The sequence below is a fragment of the Pan paniscus genome, chromosome 6, assembly GCF_029289425.2.
Source record: "Pan paniscus chromosome 6, NHGRI_mPanPan1-v2.0_pri, whole genome shotgun sequence".
NCBI lineage: Eukaryota > Metazoa > Chordata > Mammalia > Primates > Hominidae > Pan > Pan paniscus.
The window spans coordinates 40,176,541-40,199,948 of NC_073255.2; the positions used below are offsets into that span (position 1 = coordinate 40,176,541).

The 23,408-nt window shown below is 44.1% G+C and overlaps 1 long non-coding RNA gene across 1 annotated transcript in view; it reads left to right on the forward strand.

The window, feature by feature from the left end:
• LOC130541695 (uncharacterized) overlaps positions 1–22,574 on the forward strand; it is a 63,411-nt gene extending 40,837 nt beyond the window's left edge. The window contains exon 3 of the long non-coding RNA XR_008955781.1: positions 19,132–22,574. This is a non-coding gene — a long non-coding RNA (uncharacterized LOC130541695). The remainder of the gene's footprint in view (positions 1–19,131) is intronic.
• The last annotated feature ends 834 nt before the right edge of the window (positions 22,575–23,408 follow it).

The window sequence follows — 23,408 nt, forward strand, 5'->3', positions numbered from 1 at the left end:
TAAGCAACAACTGCTTTTGAAGTCACTGATTGCAGGAAAGGCCAGACCCAGTTTGGCCTAGTTTGGTGATCGCTAACTCAATTACTTAATTTTCAAGGAAAACATTTGCTCCAATAAATAAAAACAGAATAAACCACAAGACTTAACTGCCTCCTTTTAGTGAGCTTCAGTCCCAGGCCTGATTTGCAAAAGGAAAGCAGCTGGAGAGAAGTGCACTCGAGGTGGAGACTGATAGTGGAAACAGTAATAACAGAAATAATCAGTATCAAGTTATCAGCGCTATTCTAAGAGTTGTGCATATTTGAACCCATTTAATCTTCACATAAACCCTCTGAGATAAGCACAATTATTATCCCCATTTTCCAGATGATAAAACTGAGGCCCATATACTTCACATCATTTGTGCTTAAGGTTACACTGCTGGCAAGTACTGGTTAAACATCCAGAAGACAGACTCGGGACCCAGACTGCCTGAGTTCAAATCCTGCTCTGCTGTGGTTTTCTCACTGGAAAAACGAGGTGTTACTAGATGCCTCTCTGCCAAACCTCAGTCATTTCTTAACACCTTCACATTCTTGGGCCAACTCTCATTCAACAAGTACTATGATTTTCTTAAAGCTTTCTGTGAGCTAACTGTTTTTGAAAGTTTAAATAACTGTATTTCAAAAGAAACACATCAAAAAGTAGATTGAGAACTAGTATCTCTTGTTTCAAATAGATGGTGTTTATGAAAATGAATATTACAAGAAAAAAATAGGATTACCTATATCTGAGATACAGATCTTTTTCTTCCTTGTTACAAAGAGAGGTTAATAAGTGTTAGAAAGACATGGGAGATCTAGTGGCCCCAGTCTACAATTTTCCTCCTGGAAATAATCAGAAGTATTGAAAAAGAACAGAACAGGAAATGCCTTGCTCAGGATCACAGGTCGGGAGAAATGTCACATGGCTTGTTTCTCAGCTCTTTCTCCTACACAAGACTAAAACAGCATGGCAGAGGGCTGGCCCCCAAAAGCTTAAAGAGCTCTGTGTGGGCAGAGGTATCTGTAGCTGTGGTCAGGCCCTATCAGGTGGGCTGTGAGCCAAGCTTATAAAGAGAACTTGTGATGAGTGTACCATCTTTGTCCCATTCAAAAGGGATCTTCCAGCAAGGTGGCCCAAGCTGATCCAAGTAGTACTATGGTGGCAGTTAAGAACAATATATCCAGCCTGCCCTTCCTTTCAGGCATATGAGAGGATTACACTCTGGCCTCCACCATAATGTAACATAACACACGGCCGTTTGACTTGCTTTGGCCAATGAAATGAGAGGTTATATGCTGCTTCCTGGTGGAGGCATTTAAGAGCAGGTGCACAATTCTACATGCTCTCTCCTCGGCTGAGACTGTGAGTTCTGGGCCTCATGTAGAGAGGGCAGCACGAGAAGATGGAAATTGCATCAGCCTGGGTCTCTGAGTGATCACTATATGGGGCAAAGCATTCCCCTGCCCCATACCAGCTCCCTACTGACTCACAAGAACATCTGTATTGTTTTAAGCCACTTTGATTTAGGGCCCTTTTGAGACCAAACATAAACCATCCTATGCTGACTGCTTGGGGATGAAGCTCTTACATTGCCTGCCAAGGCTACAGATCCAGGCCCCTGTGGTCTGGCAGGCTGTTTCTCGGAGCTGGCTGTCCCTTCCTTTGTCATAGCACTGCCTTTTCACCACCAGTGAAGCTGCAAATCCATTGATGCCTCCAGTGCCATCTACAGCCACAATCCTGCCAACTCTGCACATCAAGCTCCTACTGACCCTGGGGCCCTGAGCCCCCCAGTACCCCTAACCCTGGGTACTGATTCCTGACCATTCACTTTGGTCACCAGCAGTTTTGTAAAATGAGACAGCTCCTCCCTATCTGTGTGCTACCCTCAGTTAGGTGTGCCCCATAAGCAAAGGTGCTTGGTGTCCTCGGTGCCTTGGGAAAGCACCTGAAACATAAAGATATCTGTCCTTCCCAAGTCACAGGGTTGTTGTGAATGTCACATGAGAGGGAGAGTTGTGTGAGAGTCTTGCTCCATGCTAAGCAAATAGGCGAGGGGTTCTAGGGATGATCTGCCACGTGACTGTCTGGGGTAGAGTGTCTGCAGAACATCTGCATTGGAAGCTCTCCTGGGTCCTTACTGAGTGAGAAGCACACAGCTTCAAAATTAATAATGTAACCGAAGCCTTTTAATTCCTTTAATTGAGTTACCCAGGAGGAGCAATGGGAGCACCTGGCTTTCTGCCCTCCAAGGGCTAGACAACAACAAAAGGATTAAGTGTACCATTAAATTGCTTCTGGGCTTTTCCTAACCAGGAGCCTCCTCCGCCTAGTAAAAAGAGAATTTAAGAAAAAATGGGGGGAGGGGGAGATCGAACAGCAGATAAGATTGTGGAGGGAGATGTGAGGAGCAGAAAGGATAATTGGCCCTGAATGACAAAGGCCCATATCCCACTGCCGAATATACAGTTGCTGACTACAGTGGGACTTAGAAATGAGTTCATACAGCTTCTTGCATGCTCAAAAGTTAGAATCTTGGGACTGAGGATGGGGAAGAGAGAAGCTGAGGGGCAGAGAGGAGAAGCAAATTGCCCAGGAGTGCGTGGCCTGGAAGGGGCAGAAGCAAGACTTCACTGAAGACTATTTGGCTCCAAAGCCCAGCATCCTCCACGGTTGCCATGATTTATCTGCCTCATGGCAGGGGTGAGGGTGGGTGGAGAAGTGGAGGGGAGTGGATGAAGACAGAAACTGGAGTAAGCAGTGGCCACCCCAGCTTGCCAGCCAGGGGCTCCTGGCCAGGAGGCACCCTGCCATGTCCCCAGTATAAATAAGGCTGACACAGAGGAAGAGGCAACAGACAGGCAGAGGGCAAGCTGCCTACCCAAGGGGGTGAGCTCTTTGGTTTTACACATGCAGCCCCCTGTGCATGTACTTTTATGGCTGCTATCTTTTCATAGCTTGAGAATGTTATGTTCTGGGCAAAGTCCTCTCTCCAGGCCTGGCCTTGGTCTACTCTTCCTGACATGCACCACACTGCTCCATTTACAGCTTTGTTGAGAAAGTATTTGTTGAGCACTTGTTATGTGCAAGGCACTTGCCTGCCTCTGGGGATGAACGATGAATATGGTTTCCTTGCTCTGGATGAGTGCCCAAGTTAATAGGAGAGACAGATCATTTCCATTCAGACTGATAAGTGGTGTTATGGAGGGAAGCAAAAGAAAAACATCCGGGCTCACTGGGGTGGGGTTGGTTGGGGAAGGCTTCTTGGAGGAGGCATCAGCTTGGTCGAGTCCTGAAGGACAAGAGGTGAGGAGCAGAGGAGAGCATGAAGACGTCATGGTGGTGTGGAAGACAGGTCCTGAGTTCACTGCTATGGTATGAATGTACACCACATTTCCCTGTGTCTTTGTCTCTGTCAATCAGAATGCCTTTAATTTTGAGTTGTAGAATAGCCAACTCAAATAGGCTTAAACAATAAGTGGACAACTATGCAGATGTAAAAAATGAAAAAGAGGCCATAACTACAGAGAGTAGAGACTTAAAAAATCTTAAAAGAAAATGAAATGAAGTACTCAGTTTTCTAGAAAAATAGAAATGAAATTGACAAAGAAATAACAAATCTGGATACATCATGAATAATTAATAGATAAAAGTCTCCTTGGCAAAAAGAACATCAGATGGTGGGACTGGTATACAAACTGATAATTGAAAGCAAAGGGGGAAATAGACAACTAATTTTATAGTCTTCTTAACAACACTGAACAAAGAAAATACCAAGAAATAATTTTAGAATGATATTCATGATGAACATATATGAAAAAAATTCTACATAAAATATTAGTAAATTAAATTGAGTAATGAATTTAAAATATCTCAGGAATGTAAATATGGTTTAACAAAAAAGTCATGGAGTAATGGAAGAAAATCATGTAATTTCCCCTGTAAATACAGAAAAAGAATGTAATAAAATTTCACAGCTATTTATGATATGAAATCCTTAGCAAGCCATAAATTCAAGAGAACTTCCTTAACCTGTCACAAACCAAGGGCAAATATTATACTTGATGGTGAAACTGTAGGCATATTTGTATTAAAGTCAGCAAAAACAAGGAGGCCTGTTATTACCTCTTCTGTTCCACATTATACTGGATTTTCTCACCAATGCAATAGAACAAAGGAAAAATTTTAGATATAAAAAACAGTAGGAAGAGGTAAATTACTACTATTCATAGATTAAACAGAAAACCCAAGAGGATTATAAACTATTAGCACTTTTAAGATCTTAATAAGATCAATTGATGCAAGATCAATATACAATGATCAGCAATATCCATGTTTACATGAAACAACAAATTAGAAAATAGACTAGAAATAGGCTTTATACCCACAAAACTATAAGTTGACTAGAAGTATATCTAACAAAAGACATGAAAATCATCTATGAAGAAAATATAAAATGGTACTGGATGACATGGAAGATAAATAGATAAAGAGGTATACCATTTTCATGGACAGACAGAATATTAATAAATCTCATAAAGATGTAAATTCCCCTCAAGTTCATCTATGAATTCAATGAAATCACAAGTAAAAAACCCACACATTTTTCCCGTGACATGCCAGTTGATCCTAAAAGTAACATGGAAAAAAGAATGGCCTAGAATTGCCAGGCACTTTTGAAGAAGAAAGTGTGGAAATTTTCCCTAAAGAGTGATCAAGGCTTAATATAAAGCTCTCATAATAAAGACAATGTGGCATTGGTAGGGATGACACTAGAGAGCTATAAACAGACCCCCACAAATGCATGGAAGCATTGCCTGTGAAAGATATGGCATCACCAGTCACTGGGGAAAGGGTTTTCTGTTTATTGAATGTGCCAGGCCAGTTGGTTATCTGTACCAATAGAACTTGGATCTTTACCTTAAAGAATACACGAAAATGCCTGTAATCCCAGCACCTTGGGAGGCTGAGGTGGGCGGATCACGGGGTCAGGAGATGGAGACCATCCTGGCTAACATGGTGAAACCATCTCTACTAAAAATACAAAACAATTAGCCGGGCATGGTGGCGGTCACCTGTAGTCCCAGCTACTCAGGAGGCTGAGGGAGGAGAATGGTGTGAACCCGGGAGGCAGAGCTTGCAGTGAGCTGAGATCATGCCACTGCACTCCAGCCTGGGCAACAGAGCAAGACTCCGTCTCAAAAAAAAAAAAAAAAAAAAAGAATACACAAAAATAAATTCCAAATGAATTAGAGATCTAAACATGAAAAGTAAAACATTGAGGGAAAAATGAAGAAAAAAATATTAACACAGGTACAGAAAAGAATTTCTTAAATAAAATACAGTTAGCAGAAACTATAAAAAGTTTGATAAATCTTGAAAATGTGTTAAATTAAAATATTGTTATAGATAATGATACCATGAATATAATGAATGATATTTTATTTATATAGGGAATTAGAAATGTGATGATATTTGTATGCACACAACCTTCAAAACATTAGTATGTAAATCATAAAGAACTCCTTATTAACAAATGCAAGACAAAAACTCTATAGAAAAGTAGGCAAAAAAATATTGTGGCAGAGATGGTGAACTTTCTTCTAGTATCCTTTTCCTCTTATTCCATGCGATAATAGAACACCTGGAGTTTTTGCTTACCAATGGCTGCCCTGCCAAAGACTACATTTTCCAGCTTCCTTGTAGCTAGGTGTGTCCACACGACTACATCTGGGCCGATCAGATGTTAGTAGAAGTCATGTGGGCGTTTCCCAGTCAGGTATTTTGAAAAAGGCACTGTTTGCACAGCACTTGGACTCTCCCCACCCCCTTCTTGTAGGCTGGAATGCAGACTTTTTTTTTTTTGACATTAAAGCAAGTTTATTGAATTTGTATAACATACATTTTGAATTGTATAATAATGTTGGAAGGTTAGAAGCATGCATAATTTCTTTTTATTTATTTTATTATTTTATTTTATTTTTATTTCCATAGGTTTCTGGGGGAACAGGTGGTGCTTGGTTATATGAGTAAGTTCTTTAGTGGTTACCTGTGAGATTTTCGTGCCCCTATCACCTGAGCAGTATACACTGTACCCAATTTGTAATCTCTTATCCCTCACCCCCTTCCCACTCTTTCCCCCAAGTCCCCAAAGTCCATTGTGTTATTCAGACTTTATTGAAGGCTGGGAGTCATCTGGTGAACTGAGACTGGGTTTCACCATCTTGGCCAGGCTGGTCCTGAACTCCTGACCTCGTGATCCATCCACCTCTGCCTCCCAAAGTGCTGAAATTACAGGCGTGAGCCACCGCGCCCGGCCCACTGTGCAATTTTTAATGGCAGACATATCAGAAACAAAGATGTCAGAATATTTTTATCTAAATAGGTATTGGTGCATCCTAAAATGGGAAACTATTCAGTATTGATATTTATTGACATCAGTAAGTTTATTTCTATTTTTTAAAAGAAAGCCTACAAGGCAATAATCAATCTATTGCAAGTTTGTGTATTTATGGTGGGCCTTTGTTTGTGTGGGTATAGGATTGCAGGATGAGGAATTTTAGGGTATCAACCATGAAAACTCAAGCTCCTATCAACCACAACAACCTTTCCCCCACTGGGAAGAGGTTACCTATCTCTCCCAGTCAATGAAATGGGTGGGCTGCACCTCAATCAATTGTGCAGGGAGAATGATTCCCTTGGTTTGACACTGAGGAGGTCTCTTACATAGCAGATGTGCTTTGCATGGAGAAAGAGGTGGACTTAACCAACTTAGTTGGGGCTAAAATGCTGATTTTTAGTTTTTTCAGTACATTTGAAACATTTTATAATTGATAAAGTTTTAAAGAAGTTATAACAGAAAAACTTACATTTGAAATAGCAGCCAGAGACTTCAAAAACCAAGAGATAACCTTTGTAAGAAATGTGTAAGATCACTATGAAAAAAACCAGAACACTTACTGAAGAGCTTAAAAGAGGATAGTTAAAATGAAATCTTATGCTAAAGCCCAATATATAGAATAGATGCTAATATTTGTTGTGCTAATGGATAACAGACTCCATTTATCAAGCACTTACTTATGCCAGACATCCAGCAAAGTACTTCACGCACGTTGTCTCATTTAATCTTCCAATAACCCAGCGAAGCAGGGATTACCATCATTCCTGCTTTGCATATGAGAACACCACAGAAGGTTGAGAACTCTGTTCAGAAGCAGAGAATTAGGAAGCCATAGAGTCAGATTTTAACACAGGAATGCCTGGCCCCAGAACCAAGGATCTTTGCTGTGCTGCAAAACCTCTGTCATTTAAGTGAGGTGAGGTCCTGGAGATACAGCCAAATATAAACTTCACTAATTCAGTGTTTCTCACATTCTCTTCTGTCTACTGTTCTGCTTTCAACTAATTTTAAAGATCCATTCTGTGTCTTTGGAGTTAAGCAACATAGGGGTGGCAGAAACAAGGTGAGACGACCCCAAGAGGGAAGATATGTCTGGGGCAAAAAAAGTGAGGGTGCTCCATGCTTGACCAGGAAAATTGGCTACTGGAGAAAATCCTTGAAGTCTCTGTGATGTGTTTGTTTGATTTGGGGGTTTTGTGGGATTTTTTTTTGGTGGGGGAGGACAGGATCTTGCTCTGCTGCCCATGCTGGAGTGCAGTGGTGCCATCATGGCTCACTGCAACCTTCGCTTCCGGGGCTCAAGGGATCCTCCCGCTTCAGACTCCTGAGTAGTTGGGACCACAGGCTCACACCACTATGCCCAGCTAACTTTCAAATGTTTTATAGAGACAGGGTCTCATTCTATTGTCCAGGCTGGTTTCGAACTCCTGGGCTCAAGTGATCCTCCCGCCTCGGCCTTTCTAAGTGCTAGGATTACAGGCATGAATCATCACGCCTGGCCTGTGATTTAGTTTTGATTGACAGGTGATATTCTGCCCCAAACAAGGGGGTAAGAAACTCTAGACTCCAACACACTGAGGTTCAAACCTCAGCTCTCCCACTTATTAGGTGTATGAACTTAGGAAAGTTATTCGGCCTCCCTGGACCTCAGTTTCTTTATCCAAAAAAAAGGTTGTCAAGGTTATATGAGGTAATTCATGAATAGTACATAACAGAATTTAGCAGGTGGTAAGCCTGAGTTATCACTTACCTATTATCATCACTGTCATGGTCATTGATTTTTTTTTTTTTTTTGAGATGGGGTCTCGCACTGTTGCCCAGGTTGGAGTGCAGTGGCACAAACTTGGCTCACCACAACCTCCGCTTCCTGGGGTTCAAACAATTCTCCTGCCTCAGCCTCCCAAGTAGCTGAGATTACAGGCATGTGCCACCATGCACAGCTAATTTTGTATTTTTAGCAAAGACGGGTTTTCACCATGTTGGCCAGGCTGGTTTTGAATCCCTTTTGAGTCCACCCACCTCAGCCTCCCAAAGTGCTGGGTGTTGTGGTCACTGTCACTATCATACTTTAGTGCCTAGACACCAACCCCAGCACCTCAAGGCTTCGGTCTTCCTGCTGCTCTGGTCCAGCTGGTCAAGGTCCCCTCAGCAAGGGGCTAAGTGGATTTCTCATTCCCTACGGCTCGTGATGGACCAAGGCCCTGGGAAATGCCCACTGCATCAGGCCCATGCACAGATCTCACAACTGAGAGTTGTTTGTGAAAGGCGGAATGAGAGACTGATGACTCAAGATAAGATAGGCAATCAGCTCCGACTCACCACTGCAGACTTCTAGTCTACTTGTAAAATGAGTCTTGTCATTTATTTGACAGTCCCCAGGATTTCACAGAGGGGGAGGGACAAATAAAGCCAAGCCCCCAGCAGAGTGTTCCCAGTAGCCTCAAGTGTGGAGTTTGCTGTTCTTGGGGCCCCAGGACTTGGTTGAACCTCTCAACATCCTGGCTGTCTCCAGGCTCTCTCCATTCATTTCAGCCAGTGTTTGTTGAATGCCTTCTGGAAGGGATGACATCAGGGCAGATTTCCTCTTTAGTGGCCAGCAAAGTATTTCTGTTTCAAATAAATTCAGTCTGGTTCCAGAAATTTACCTCAGAGCAGAAATGTCCAATCTGTACCCCTCTGACCACCTGCTGCCCTTTTGTCTTCTGTTCACTAAGTGGTCAGGATCAGAGGCTTTGCCAGGAAAGATCTGGGTTCAGGCCACTCACACACTGTGTCACCCCAGTCTTCACCTCATTCTGCTACCAGTTTCACAGGATTCTGATTGTGATGGATCAATCAGATGGTGCATGTAAAACATCCAGGACTGTGTGTGCCTCATTAAACTCATCCTAAGGAAAAGATCTGGTGAGGCAGAAGACTCTGGAGTCATTTTATCTGCTTTACATAATGTGTCCTCATGCCTCATGTAGCCGTAGAATCCTTTGATGCCATAGTCATGAGGAGAGGAAGGCCCAGTCCAGTTATGGTGCCTGGCAGCCATGCCGGTGTAGGGCCAGGGCTTCTGCTTGGCCCGGCACCCGGCTTCTCAGTTGATGTCTTCCCCACCCACTTCATGCCTTGGGTTTGTCTTCTGTCAGTATCCTCAGCACCCAGAACAGAGCCGGGCACAAAGCTGCATCTCAATTAATATCTGCTGAATGAGTGATTGATTGAAAGAATGAATGGCAGAAAACAGAGAAACAGTGAAGGGAAAAAAATTATGACCCCACAGTCAACTGTAACTGCTGCCTACTCTTCAGTATCTCAATCCACAACACCTTCTCTCCTTTTTGTAGCTTTCCTGGCTCCCCAACCAGGCTTCCCTCCATGCACACACCTTGCCCATCACATCCCTTTGTTCTCCCCCACTCCATCTCCCACCCTTCCATGATAGCATAGATTTTTCTTTATCTCTTTTCTCTTAGAAAGCCTACAAAGAGAAGGGAAGGGGAATGGAGCCCGCTGGTCATGGGTAACTCCACTGGGTAAATGTGGTGCCCTTACATCACCGAGCCTGGGTCACGGCAATGGAAGGCCCTCCTTAACGCCAAAGGAACAGAGGAGCTGAGTGGCATCAGAGGGTGCACATCTGATGTGAGCCTGGAAGTGAAGGGTAGAGCCTACTCACAAGAGCATTTAGGAAAGTTAAAATTAAAAGAAAAAAAAAAGCCATAGAAAGAAACGGTATTATCGTAGAGTCCACTATGACTACCCAATGAGGTAAGGGGCGTGAATGGCATTTCTGTAACATAAACCAGGGCTTCTCAAACTGCAATGTGCACAGGAATCACCTGGGGTTCTTGTTTCAATTTGCATTCTGTTTTGGTGGGTCTGGGGAAGGGCCTGAGATGTTGCATTTTCTAATAAGTTCCCAGGGGATGCTGATGCTTCTGGTTGGGAAACCCACTTTGGGTAGCAAGGGTTTAGTGGAGAAAGCATCAAAAAAGCTTCGCTCATGTTTTATCTCATCTTTTAAAAGATGTGAATGGGTCACCCTGACAATAATGGAAGGACTCTGAACATCCCAGGGATCAAAGGGGTCCTCTGGTCCCACATTCCCTCCTTTCACCTTCCACCCTCTGCCTGGACTCTCCCAGGCACAGGGCAGCCTCCTCCAGGAAGCCCAAACTGAAGGGGGTTGGAAATCCAAAGAGCTCAATTTCAAACCTCTCACTTGCTCCCCAGAGCTGCATCAGCTCCCACACATAAATGGGGGTGGCTTCTGTCCAAAGAACGCTTAAGCCACATCAAATTAAATTTCACTGGCTATTGTGCCTTCTAAACAAGGGATGCAAGAAAGTGTCTACAGGTGTTTTTGCCTCTTTCTTCCCACCCCACCCCCCAGCACATAAACACTAGACATTGAGCACCTGAGGAAACTGTGGGTTCTTTCTTTATTTATTCCCAAGGCTTTTGACATAGATGTTTGGTAAATGTTTGTTGAATTAGTTAACAAAAAGTTTGACTTTCTTTGGCTACTTTGACAAATCGAATTAGATTCTTTTAAGGCAGCCAAATTTCTTTTGCATGACAGCACAGGTTTTGAGAGCTTGAGTGGATTTACTTAAGGTAACTGGCAGGGAGGCAGGAAGAAGAAAAATAACAAAACTGGTTCATGTAGCAAACTGTAATACTAATTGCTCATAGTATGAGGAGAAGAGAATTGGCTTATCCTATATGACACACACACACACACACACACACAGAGTTTCACAATGGTAGGTATCTTAGATCTTGCCTAGACCTGAGATGACAAACACCTGCCATGAAGAAAGACCCCTCTCTCTCCGTTCCCATGCCCATGGCAGACATTACTAATCAATCACAGCACTTTCTCAGCTAAATATGGATATAATCTCAAAATCCTCAGTTTTGAATCCAACATTGGTTGTTTCTTCACCTGCCCACTGCTGAACTCCTATGTTTCTGAGCATAATTTGTCTGAGTATGTTCTTGCCAGGTTATCACCTGCTTGTAGTTCTCTTGTAAAACTGCATACCTGTGTTTTCTTTGCTGCCCATAAATCATAGCTCAGCTAGAATTGAATTACGTTAAGGGAAAAAGAGGTGAGATGAACAGTACACTCCATTTTACAGGGTATTATGAGAGTAGGAATTGCATCTTATACATTCATTCATTTATTGACCAGATTTTTATAAGAAACAGGCACTGGTTTGGCCTGTGTTTAATTCTACATGATAAGTCCCCTAATATGTGTGTTTGTGCTTGTATGAATAATGGAGATGGATGGATGGGTGGGAAAATATTTGATTAGTCACCTCTTATGGGGTGATGCCTAATAATCCTGAGCCAGGACAGCCCTCCCCTTTTGCCTCTTTCTCTGCCACAAGCATGTCATTTTCTGTTCCTCTTTTTCCCCATATTTATACTGAGCACACTCTACATGCAGCTTTACCTGCATGCAGTCATCAAGAGGAAAACACATTCACTTTGTCTAGAGGTTTTTCTAGGAGTGTCTTAATCTGTTCCTTCTAGGCTCCCACCCAATCAATCACAATGATTATTTCTGTCAATGGAACTCATCTTTATGGAGAGTGTTATTGTGGCCAGTAAGGTTCTGTCATCTATTTAAGTAAAATTCTGTCTTAAACCTTTTACATAAACTGTCTTGTTTAATCCCAAGCACAGAGAGGCCAAGCAGTTTTTCTGAGTCCGTTTTACAGTTGAAGAAATAGAGGCTCAGAACACCACGTGATTTCTTGAGATCATACAATTAATAAGTTACAGAGCCGAGATGTAAGTCCAGTCCCCTTGACTCCCAAGTCTGTGCTCTTGCAAAGAGGACTGTGGTTGGTTGGAGTCTCAGAAATGAGTTATTGGTAAGGTTGTACCAAGAAATCAGACATTTCTGCAGTTTATAATCATCTGCTTGCAGAAAGAGTCATTTTCTCCAAAGATAGTGAGAAAGATGGTCACATGGCTCTTCCTGATGATGCCAGGAATGCAAGGCTCCTTGGCCCTCGCAATCCCCATTGTCCAACTCTCCCTTGGGTGTGGCTAAGCCTTCCAGAGGGGAAGGGCTAGGCCAGAGTTGACAGGGTGCCCTGCATCTTCCACAAAGGGGCAAGGGATTCCTTCCTTTCAGGCTTCACCCAATTAAGGATTTCTGAAGAGAGAGCAGGAGCATCATTCGGGTGACATCTTTCTCCTGGCCTGCCTGCTCCATCCCTGCCTCCAGCCCCACAGGCCGCAGCTGCAGTGCTCCAGTCCAGCTGCCCCTGTGGACAAGTCTGGGAATGACCCAGGCACTGCATGTTAGCTCCTGGCTCTGGAACGGTCCCCATTGCCTTGTCCGGGCCACGGCCACCCGGGCTCCCCTGCTGAATTTGCTGTGACTAGGAAAGCCCCACTTTGTGTAATGGTTTAATTATCATGTCAATGTGGATTCATTAGCATGGCAACTGTCATTGCAAATGGGGGAGCCAGGGGGCTCCTAGAGACCCTGGGGTCAGGCTAATTGATGTAGTGAACAGAATACTGTATTTACTCAACAATGGTTTGAGTTTCTCTTCTGACCTGGGAAACGGAGTGCTTGCTGGAATCAATAGCAGCTGAGTTTTCATTAGCAGCCCTGGGACAACATCCCTGGGCTTAACCCCTCCAGACCCACCCAGTCTTGGGCATCCCATTAGAAGGAGAGGCTGTAACTTCTACCTCTGCTAGGGACAGATAAGATGTGGGGGGCCCAAGTAGGGGAAAATATGTTCTTCACTCAATAGGAAGTGTATGACTAGGTTACAGTTCTCCTAATTTCCACAAGGGTCAAATTCTTTGGGTCACTCTTTCCACTGTGACCCTTCCAGCTAGTTCAAGGTAAAGAACAACTTGGTGTTAATAAATATTTGTTGAATGAGTAATAACTCACTTTTTTATTGAACACTGTGCCAGACACTGCTCTACATCCAACTGTATCAACTCATTTAATTCTCACAACCTTCTGAGAGGTATTGTTCTGGTTATCCGTTGTGTACAACTAACCACTCTTACTGTCTGAAAGCAACAACTTATTGTTATTATGTCTCACTATTCCACGGGCTAGGAATTTGGATGAGGCTTATCTCTGCTCTATTATGTCTGAGGCCTCAGGATGACTTGAAGGACTGGAGGTTGGTGTAGCTGGAGGCTGCCTGGGCCTCTCTCTCTCTCCCTAAACACACAGCTTCTTCAAATGGCTAGCTTGGACTTCCTCAAGCATGCTGGCCTCAGGGTAGTTGTGCCTCTTCTGTGATAATTCGGGACTCCATGAGACCAAGGTGTAGCTGACAATTCTTTTAAAGGCTACCCGTGGAACCAGCACAATCACCAGCCAGGTCAGATTTAAGGAGAGTGGGAAAAGGTGACACCTCTTGAATGGAGAGGTATCAAAGAATTTGAGGCCATTTCTAATTCTCCATAAATACTATGATCATTTCCAAATACAGACGAAGAAACCAAGGCCCAGGGAGAGAGTAACTAACTTGCCCAAGGTCACACAGTTAAGTGGTACCAGGATTTGGTCCCTGACAGTCTGGCTCTTGAGCCCTTAATTGCCACAGACCTACTCTATGACCTCGAGTAACTCACTCCTCTCCTTAGGCTTTGGCTCCTATAAAGTGAAGGGGTTGGGCAATATTCTCTCAAAAGTCCCTTTTAAGTGTCCAGAGATTTCTCAGAAAAGTCAAATCAAGAGGTGTAAGAACCGGAGTCAATGGTAAGGGGGTGTCTGGGCCTTTGGAATAAATTCAGGGGCAGTGAATGCACTGCCAGAGGCTGCTCCCCAGCCTCTATCAGGCCTTTATTTACAACCTTGAAACGTCTCTAGAGTGGGACTCTACCCATGGACTTTTCCAGCATCTGATTAAGAGAAGGAACCAGCACTAAAGGGAACATTTCTGCAAAGGAGAAATTGTCTTGACAGCTTTAGGCTGCCAAAAATCCCATGCGGATCAGGCCCCTGGGGAATGAAGTTGTCAGGGCTGGTAGTTTTGTGGATGGGACTAGGACAAGAATGGGAACACAGTCTGGCTCACACAACACAAAGTGCCTATGTGACCTCAGGCAAGCCATTCAACCTCCCTGAGGCCCAATTTCTTCACCCGCAACTTAAAGAATTTGACTAAATGTGGGAGGAAAAATGGGCTTCATCATTGGTGCCAACTTTAACTGATTGCAAGTGGCTTCCCATAGGCCTGTGCACAGGGTCTGCAGACTGTGCTGAAACTATGCAATGTGATAGGAAGCTCCCTGGAGATGGAGTTAGTGAGAGGCACCTGGGTTCAAATCCCAAATCCTCTACTCAGTAATTTTGTGATCTTTGAAACTCCATTTATGGCCTTTTCATCTGCAAAGTAAAAATCATAAGGCTTTTCTTCATAGAATTGATGGGTGACTTAAATGAGATGACATAGACAAGCCTGTCAACCCAGAGCCAGGCACGCAGTAAGGATCAACAATGTTCATTCAATCTGAAACCTACAGTCCATTGGGATACACAATGCCAGGCAGAAAGGCCTTTAGGTATGTAACTAATTTCTGCTGAAGGTAGCAGAGCCCATGTTTTAATAGTCTGTGACATTTTAGAGGAACTTTAAGGTTGTAGTGAATGCTGTTGACATGATAGAATATGGAAAATATAAAATAAATACACTTTTCTCAACTGAAAAAATGAGAATAATACCTGCCTACAAAAGATGCGTAAAAGTGGACATTCAATGAGGTAAAATTTGTAAAACACCTAGCATATAGTGAGAACTTGGTCATCAAGGGCCTCTGTGGCAGGGAGCTGCAACCACATCACCCTTCCCTCACCTCACATCAAAGAATATAAGCTGGAGAGAAAAAAAATCCATGAATAGAATCAACATAGGAAAAACCTTAAGTTCATCTTTTACTCTTCAGCAGAAATTGCATCTATGAGTAAGTTCTAAGAATGTAAATGTTAGGCATTCTGACCATAAATCTGGCAATGTCGGGCAAGGAAAACCAGAGTCTGATGATGTTGTGGCCTCATATTTGGATGGTGACCTCTCAAATTTAGACCATCAAATAAGCAAATGGATGGGCATTCTTCATTGCACCACTACAACACTGATTATTATCCAGTATTACATAGTGAATGCTTACAATGTGCCAGGCACCATGCAATGCATGCACTCTGGATGTTCATTGATTTCTTTAATCCTCACAGTAAACTGATGGGACAAGTCCTACTATGATCACCATTTTCCAGGAGGGCACGGAGATATTTGGAAATGTCCAACATCACACAGCTAGTAGGCAGTGGAACTGAGCCCGTCTGGCCCCAGAGCCCGTGTTCCCAACTACACTACATCTGAGTGACAGATTTTGTCATTTTGGCTTTTTTAGGGAAACAACACTGCATAGGAAATCTACCACTCTTATAAGCCAGGAAGGCCTAGGGAGTGATGGAACGAGGCAATCCCAGGTTCCAATCCCAGCCCCAGGCCTTCCTATCCTTATGACGCTAGGCAAGAGACTGACTAACCTTTGTGAGAATCACTCTCCTCGTCAGTAAGGTGGGGAACCCTACTAGGATAATGCCTGTCTTGTTCCGTTGCTGTGAACGCTGAGTTAGACGATGTGCATAATAGGCTTAGAACCATGCCTTGCACATAGTAGGTGGTTAATTATTGCTCATTTCCTCCTCTTTAAAACAGGATTTCATGGAATTTTCAGCCTCACTAAGACACTTATGATAGGTCTGGGAACTAAAGAAACCTCAGAACTCCAAATCAGTAGAGACATGTCTTCCACATGAACCTCTGTTAAATACTTTGTTATATGGATATACTTTTGTTATATGGATATAAATACTTTCTTATTTGCATATATGTTATATGCAGTTTTGGGGTACATTTTTCAAAAATAAAAATATAGTTTTTTGATCACAAAAAGCCCCTCTCTGCTTGGGGTTTAATGTTGACATGAGAAATAAAGCTATGATGATTCAAGAATTTAAAAATTAAGATTTATACAAACAGACCAATAATGCCCACAGATTAAAACCGAGTATTTCTTTTCCTTGTATTTTGTAGGTTCATCACCTACTCTCCCCAGACTGCTTTTTCTTTTCATTAGACAACACTTCCTGCAAATTGTTTCTAACTTTGAGTAATTTGCTGACTCTCACTGGATACACTGTCCCTTTCCCTCCACCTCTGACACCCATTTTGCATTGTAACCAATGCAGTCTCCCCCACCACCACCCCCCTACCTTCCACTGGGAATGATCTCTTTATCAATAATCCGACCCTGGAAGCCCAATGGGTGACTTTTTAGTGCCCCCGACACCAATGCAGATGGGGGTTTTGGATCCCCAGTGTAATCCCAGCCTGAAATGTTACCAGGAGCCCCACGGCTCTTCAATTACCTCTCTTGGCCTGTCAAGACCACAGCATCTCAAATTCAGTTAGCTGGTCTTTGGGTATCAGCCAAGGCCCAGCCTCTGCTCCTAATGACAGCCAGCTGAGGGGACACTGAGAGGGGCTAAATTCAATTTGCAGCCCTTCTAATGAGATTAGGGGAGCAGGGTTTTTTATTTTCTCCAAAGTTTGCCATGGGCAGGATGAATGATGGCCCAGGGATGAGCTGTCAACATCAACAAAGGCTCTGAGCTGGGAGAGGGGGATGGGAAGCAAGGATGGGCAAAAGAAGGAGAGATTTTCCAGACAGAGCCTAGGAGCCCTGAGTGAGTCGCCTAGCAGGTGACAATGTCTGGTTGGCAGAATATCACTCTGAGGACAGGATGCAAAGTCAAGAACGAATCTGCAAGAAAGGCAAGTGCCAATCATAAGCAATATTGCCAGTAGAATCTCTGTCGTTTTTTTTTAATGCTTCTGAATTATTGTCCATCCCTTTTAACTGGCTTTTGAAAAGTCATTAAGCAAACTATATTTCTTAAAATAGGCCAACTCGCAAGAATTTTTCTAATAAAAGAGCAAGATTTCCACTGCTCTTTAGCCTGGAATAGCTCAGTCCAGCACATCTCTTGGCCAAGCAGGCCTGTGAATCTCCCACCAGGGTAGCTCCCATGAGCTGGAGTCTGGACAAGCCAGGACCTCCAATGCATGCACTGTGTTGCAGGTGGTGGTGAGGAGCTGGAAAGTATTTCACTTGATGTGGAGTAACTTTGGGGTGAGGTGTGATGTGCCGACATTTTTCATGGGTGTTCTAGTTAGCACCTGCCTGTGTTTGGCACCATAACTGGGAGTAAATACTGACTCCTCCCTGAGTAGCTTCAGGTCAGATGCAGAGATAGAGGAAATTGAGTAGGATATTCTTCTGGGTCAATGTGAGTGAGATAGATGGACATCTCTTTAGGGAATCAAGAGAGGAAGAGGTCTCTGTGATTGGGAGACACCAAGAAAACTTCGTTTTTAGGAGGTGGCCTTGAGCTGTAACTTGGACTAGGGTGGTATCTAGGAAGGCCAAGAGAAGAGACCCAGACATTTCCTTTGTGGCTAAAGACCTCAGTGCTTCCACTTGTAAGCCCAGCCGTACTTTGGTCCAGGGTCATTCCTGGTGGGGACTACGATGGTCCTGGACCCTAGGCCTGAATCTTGTCCTCTGAATATTGATTTGTTCACTGCACCTTCTTAGAGCTCGTCAGAGATGGTCCATTTGCACAGCAAAGCTCCTGCCCAGCTTCTGGTCCCACACTTGCATCCTCCATTGGTGTGAAAATCCTGCACTAGAGCCAGGCTGTGGTCCTGGCATCTCGAGTTGCCTAGATATCCAAGTTCTTCTCTGAATAGGAAGAGATGGGACACACATACTTTGTCTCTTGTCCCCGCCCCCCAGACACTGCCTGAAGCCTTGTTCCTAATGGACCAATAACCAGGGATCATGACATTGCTGCTCTTCCAGTATTTCCCTGTTACATGGGAATCCACCCAAACCAAGGCTTTTACTCAGCCTCAGAGCAGGTCAGCTTAAGTTAAAACCCTTCTGGGTAACTAATATGCACCCATTAAATATTTATTAGCTGAATTGGGTCCATGGAGGAGGAAAAACTTGATTGAGGCTTGAGCGTGGGACGTTTAGACAAGTGGCTAGAAGTGCGAAGGCATTCTCCCTAAAGGCAAAAGCTCAGAGTCAGCATCTTGTTGTTTATTGTTCAGAGGACAACAGTTTCTCTCCTTTCACTCTTGATGGCCAAGTTTAGACCGCCATTGCCCAACAGTCTCCAGGACAGCTCATCAGGGCCCTTGGTAGCCCAGGAGGCCCTTGGTCACTCAGGAGGCCCTAGTGATAGACCCCCTAGTCTGCCTGCTCATGGGAAGATACTGCTGATTTCCATAGATCAAGAGGGTTATTCTGCTCACACCACAGTATGACCTTGGCCATCAGCCAGATTAAGTATAGGGGCATGTCATAGCTGGAACTCTCAGAGTATATTCTCCATACAAAACACAAAACCACTTCATGGCCTGTGAAGGATCCTGTCTAATTGCTGGGCCTGCACTAAACTGAGTTATCAATCCTATCCCCACAGGTCCCTACAGGCCCAATGCTGTAGAAAGAGACAGTGCCAGTCAGGGCCGATTTGCTCGTGTGGCTGCTTTTATGTTGCGAATAATTCCTGTATTCTTTTTTCTTATTCCACCGACTTTGATTAAAATTCCTTGTGAAAAGATATTCTATTCCAGGGGATTTTTGTGCCATGAAGAAATGAAGACACCAGAAATTCAAGCCAAAGGCCTGGGGCTTCCTTGGCTCTTCTCCACTCCACCTCGAAAGGCATCTGTTTAGGTCCCAATAAGGAAGGTCTGTCCCTGGAAGACACTGTCTCACAGCACTTTGTATGAACGCAAGAGGCAGCATCTATGGTGGGAAAACACACATGATCAGCCAGTCTCACCAGTTGATTCTGCCTTAATAAACCCCAGCCCATGTCCCTTGTTCACACCTCAGGCAACTTCTGAAGTGGAGAAATGATCTGGAGGAAGTCGAAAAAGATAAGAATGGCAAGGATACAAAATGACCAGTGATCACTACATGATGCTTATTAATGGAAGACCAATTCCTCAGGAATCAGTTATAAAGCACATTTTTTTACCACGATGGATTTTCATGTCTACTTTTTTATATGAGTTTACACAAGTCTGTGAAGAAGGTGACTGTCTTAGCTTTGCTGTAGCATAGAACTGTGCTATAACAAAATACCAGAAACTGGCAGCTTATAAACAGCAGACATTTATTTTTCATAGTTCTGGAGGCTGGGAAGTTCAAGATCAAGGCACTAGCAGATTTGGTGTCTGGTGAAGACCCACTTCTGGTTCAAATAAGGCATCTTCTTGCTGTGCCTTCACATGGCAAAAGAGACAAGGCAGCTCTCTGGGGCCTCTTTTTATAAAGCCACTAGTCCCATTTATGAGGGCTCCACCCTCATGACCTTATCACTTCCCAAAGGCCCCACCTCCTAATATCATCACATTGGTGATTATGTATCACCCTATGAATTTCAGGGGCATACAACATTCAAATCACAACAGTATCCTTATTCTCATCTTAAAGATGAGGAAGCAGAGGTACTGCAAACTTAAATGAGTCACCCAAGTTCAGGCATGGGTGAGCCTAGGATGCAAGGCCAATTCTATCTGACACCAGATACATGGCTGTATGGGCTCCACCACATTTCATCGTAGTACATAACCTATGTGCATGAGATGGCCTGAACCCCTCTTCCTTCTCCTCTGTCTTCACTCCTGTGCAGATCTCCAGACCCTTCTACCCATCCTAAAATGGTGGAACTCATGACCCATCAAGAAAGGATCCTCAGGGAGTGACTCCTTGTGGGTCAGCTTCAAAATGTCAGGGAAAGAAACTCACTCCTGTTTAGGAGCCCCCTAAATATGCGGAATGTGGTGCAAAGAGCCCCAGGCTGGTGATGCTGTTTGGCTGTGTCTCCACCCAAATCTCATCTTGAATTGTAGCTCCCATGATTCCCACATGTTGTGGGAAAGACCCAGTGGGAGATATTTCAATCATGGGGGCGATTTCCCCCATATTTGTCTCATGGTAGTGAATAAGTCTCATGATATCTGATGGTTTTATAAGGGGAAACCCCTTTCACTTGGTTCTCGCTCTCTCTTTGCCTGCTGCCGTGTAAGAAGTGCCTTTCACCTTCAGCCATGATTGTGAGTCCTCCCCAACCACGTGGAACTCTGAGTCCATTAAACCCCTCTCCTTTATAAATTACCCAGTCTCGGTATGTCTTTATCAGCAGCATGAAAATGGACTAATACAGCTGGCCTCCACAGCCCCCCTGTTGCCAGCTCCCGCTGTGATCTTGGGCAAGTGACTTTCTCCTTCTACTCCCAATTCCCTCTTGGCTCCTTGCCAGTTCCAATGCTCCCAGATTCTAATTCTCCCACTGTCCAAATCTTGGGAATGGACACTCAAATACATTTCTTGTTACCTACAAATTACGGTTTGCTTTCATTCTCCTCTTCAATCCCAGTCTTCCCTATTTGCTGCACAGAGTTCAGCAATGCATTGTTTCCAATGCAGAAGCTCACGCCAGTGCACTGGGGCTGCTAAAAACACCCCGAGGGCCCACCCCTCCCAGGGCGATGCCAGACCAGAGGATGGAGCCCTGGGTCTCTTCACTTTGCGCCACATTATCACAGAAAGGTGGATTAGAAGTTATCTCCGCTCTGCTTTCTCTCAGAGCTCCTTGGCAACACAGCCGCCTCGATATAAATATACACCAGCAACGTGCGCAACCTCATACTCCACGGCGAGGCCTCCAGAGGCCCCGGGGCAGATACCGCCGGGGAGCAAGGACATCAGGAGATCCCCAGGACACAAAGGAGTGCCAGCCTCAACGCTTCAAGGTCAAATATGGCACCCATCAAATAAAACGCCTGTGATCCTGATAATTCTCTGGCACCCTATTCCAAAAGCTGGAGGTCTTTAATCTCTCTGAATAGCCAAATATTTCACAGTTGATGCTTCTTTTGCATTCTTTATAATTAAACAAGGCGCCAAATTTTTAATACCTTTCCTGTCTTTCTCTCCCTGGTGTTGCTAATGTAACACATTCAGGTCAAATCTCTGTTGGTTTTGGTCACTGGCTGTTTCAAGGCCTAAAAGGAAAGAGTGAGATCTTTCAAAGAATGGAGATTAAAATCAAACACAACGAAGGAGCTACTTTTGAATGTAATAATGTGGAACACTTTAAAGTCGAATTAATTAAAGGAAACATAAACCAGTGCATTCCTGGCTCCATGTTAACTGCGGCTGTCTAAAAGACCTTGAGATATTCAAGAGACCAGTGTAAATAAGTTATTTTGGTTAGCACAAGCTCAGGGGCCTGCCACTTTCCTCTCGCTGGTGCTGTCTTTGGTAGAGCCATAGATAGAACCAGCCACAAACTTGATTCGGGCATAAGCAGGAGACACACGCATCAGCATAAAGGGGGCTCCAAAAAAGGCCCTCTTGCTTGGAGACACAGGAACCAGACTCCCCAGATGTCTCTCACTTACACAGCAATCCTCCTCAGACTTAGGAGGCTCTGTCAAACATTTTCAAAATTACAGGGAACCTGGAAAGAAAATACAATAAAGAGATCAGAGACCTAAAGTGCCAGACCAAAGAGAAGAACCAGAAAAAGCAAGACGTGTTCATTGTAAATATTTTGAAACTGTATTCTTATCTCAGTTCAGTGCTGTGTACTGTCTTTTCTCTGATAATTGTAAATATTTAATGTGTTATAGCTCCATCTCCTTACTGATACGGGAAACATGAATAAATCCACATGGACAGGATGTGTGTTTTCCACTTGCAGACTGCCTGAGAGAGTGAGCATCAGGAGGGGCTGCTGTGGACAGTTGCACAGGCTGTGGCCTGTACCAGAGTGCCTGGTGGAGGGGCCTGGAAAAGACACCCCAGCCACCTGGCTCAGAGAGGGACAGAAGAAGGAGTCACTGTTCATTCTGAGCAAAAAGCCCTTTTGTATATTTAGTTAGAGCTCGGGGCTATGTGTGTGTGCTTTTTAGAGATTTACATTTTACTAGTGTGAGGGGAACTGAGCAGAGCTCATGGAAAAAGTGTTCCTGTTTATTGAAATAAAAATTCCAGAATTTTTTTTCAGTCTCAGTATGATTTTCTCTAAAACTAAAGTACAAAAATGTTTATGCAGTTTCCCCTTTTCAATTCCCTCAGCAGCCGAGGTCCTCTCTTGGGACCTGATTTTCCTTGCAAACTGACCAAAGGAAGCTTCCATAAGCAACTGTCCACTACAAGAGGAAGGAAGGTGTGGCCATGCGGGAAGACAGAGGCTCCAGAGGTCCTGGCTCTGCAGAGACCGCGGTGCTGCCTCCCAGCCTGCCTGACACCTGACTTGGTTTGCACCAGCGGGTGCCCAGGCCTCCGCAGAGTCTTCGGTTCTCCAGGTTTCCCATGCCGCCATTCTTGATCAGTTTTCATCTCACCTCTGTGGTTTCCTACCTCCTGTAGATGCTTCAACTCCGCCACTGAAGCCAATGCTGCCTGCTTCCTCCGGTGACAGCAGCAAAGCAGGCAGCAGTGGCCTTGGAGGCTCTGGCTGGACCCACTGTCATGCATTGTCTTCCACAGTTACTCAGGCCCCTTTCCTTTACCTGGAAAATATCTCTGAGCTCAAACATTCAACTCACATCTTGGAGCCATAACAAATAAAGGAGGACGGCTTTGGTAACTCAGTAAAGCTTGGGGCTGCAGTCTTGATGAGGAGGGCAAGTTCCGAGTCCAGATGGCTTGAATTCCAATGCAGCTCTGCAGCTTACACACAGCGGGCCCTTGATCATGGGATCTGCCGGACTCAGTTTCCTCATTTTTAAAGAGAGGGGAGCAACAATAGTTCAAGCCTCATAGGGTTGTCCTGAGAATTAAGGATTAACACTTGTGAAGTTGCTTAGAGTAGTACTTAAAAGATTAAGTG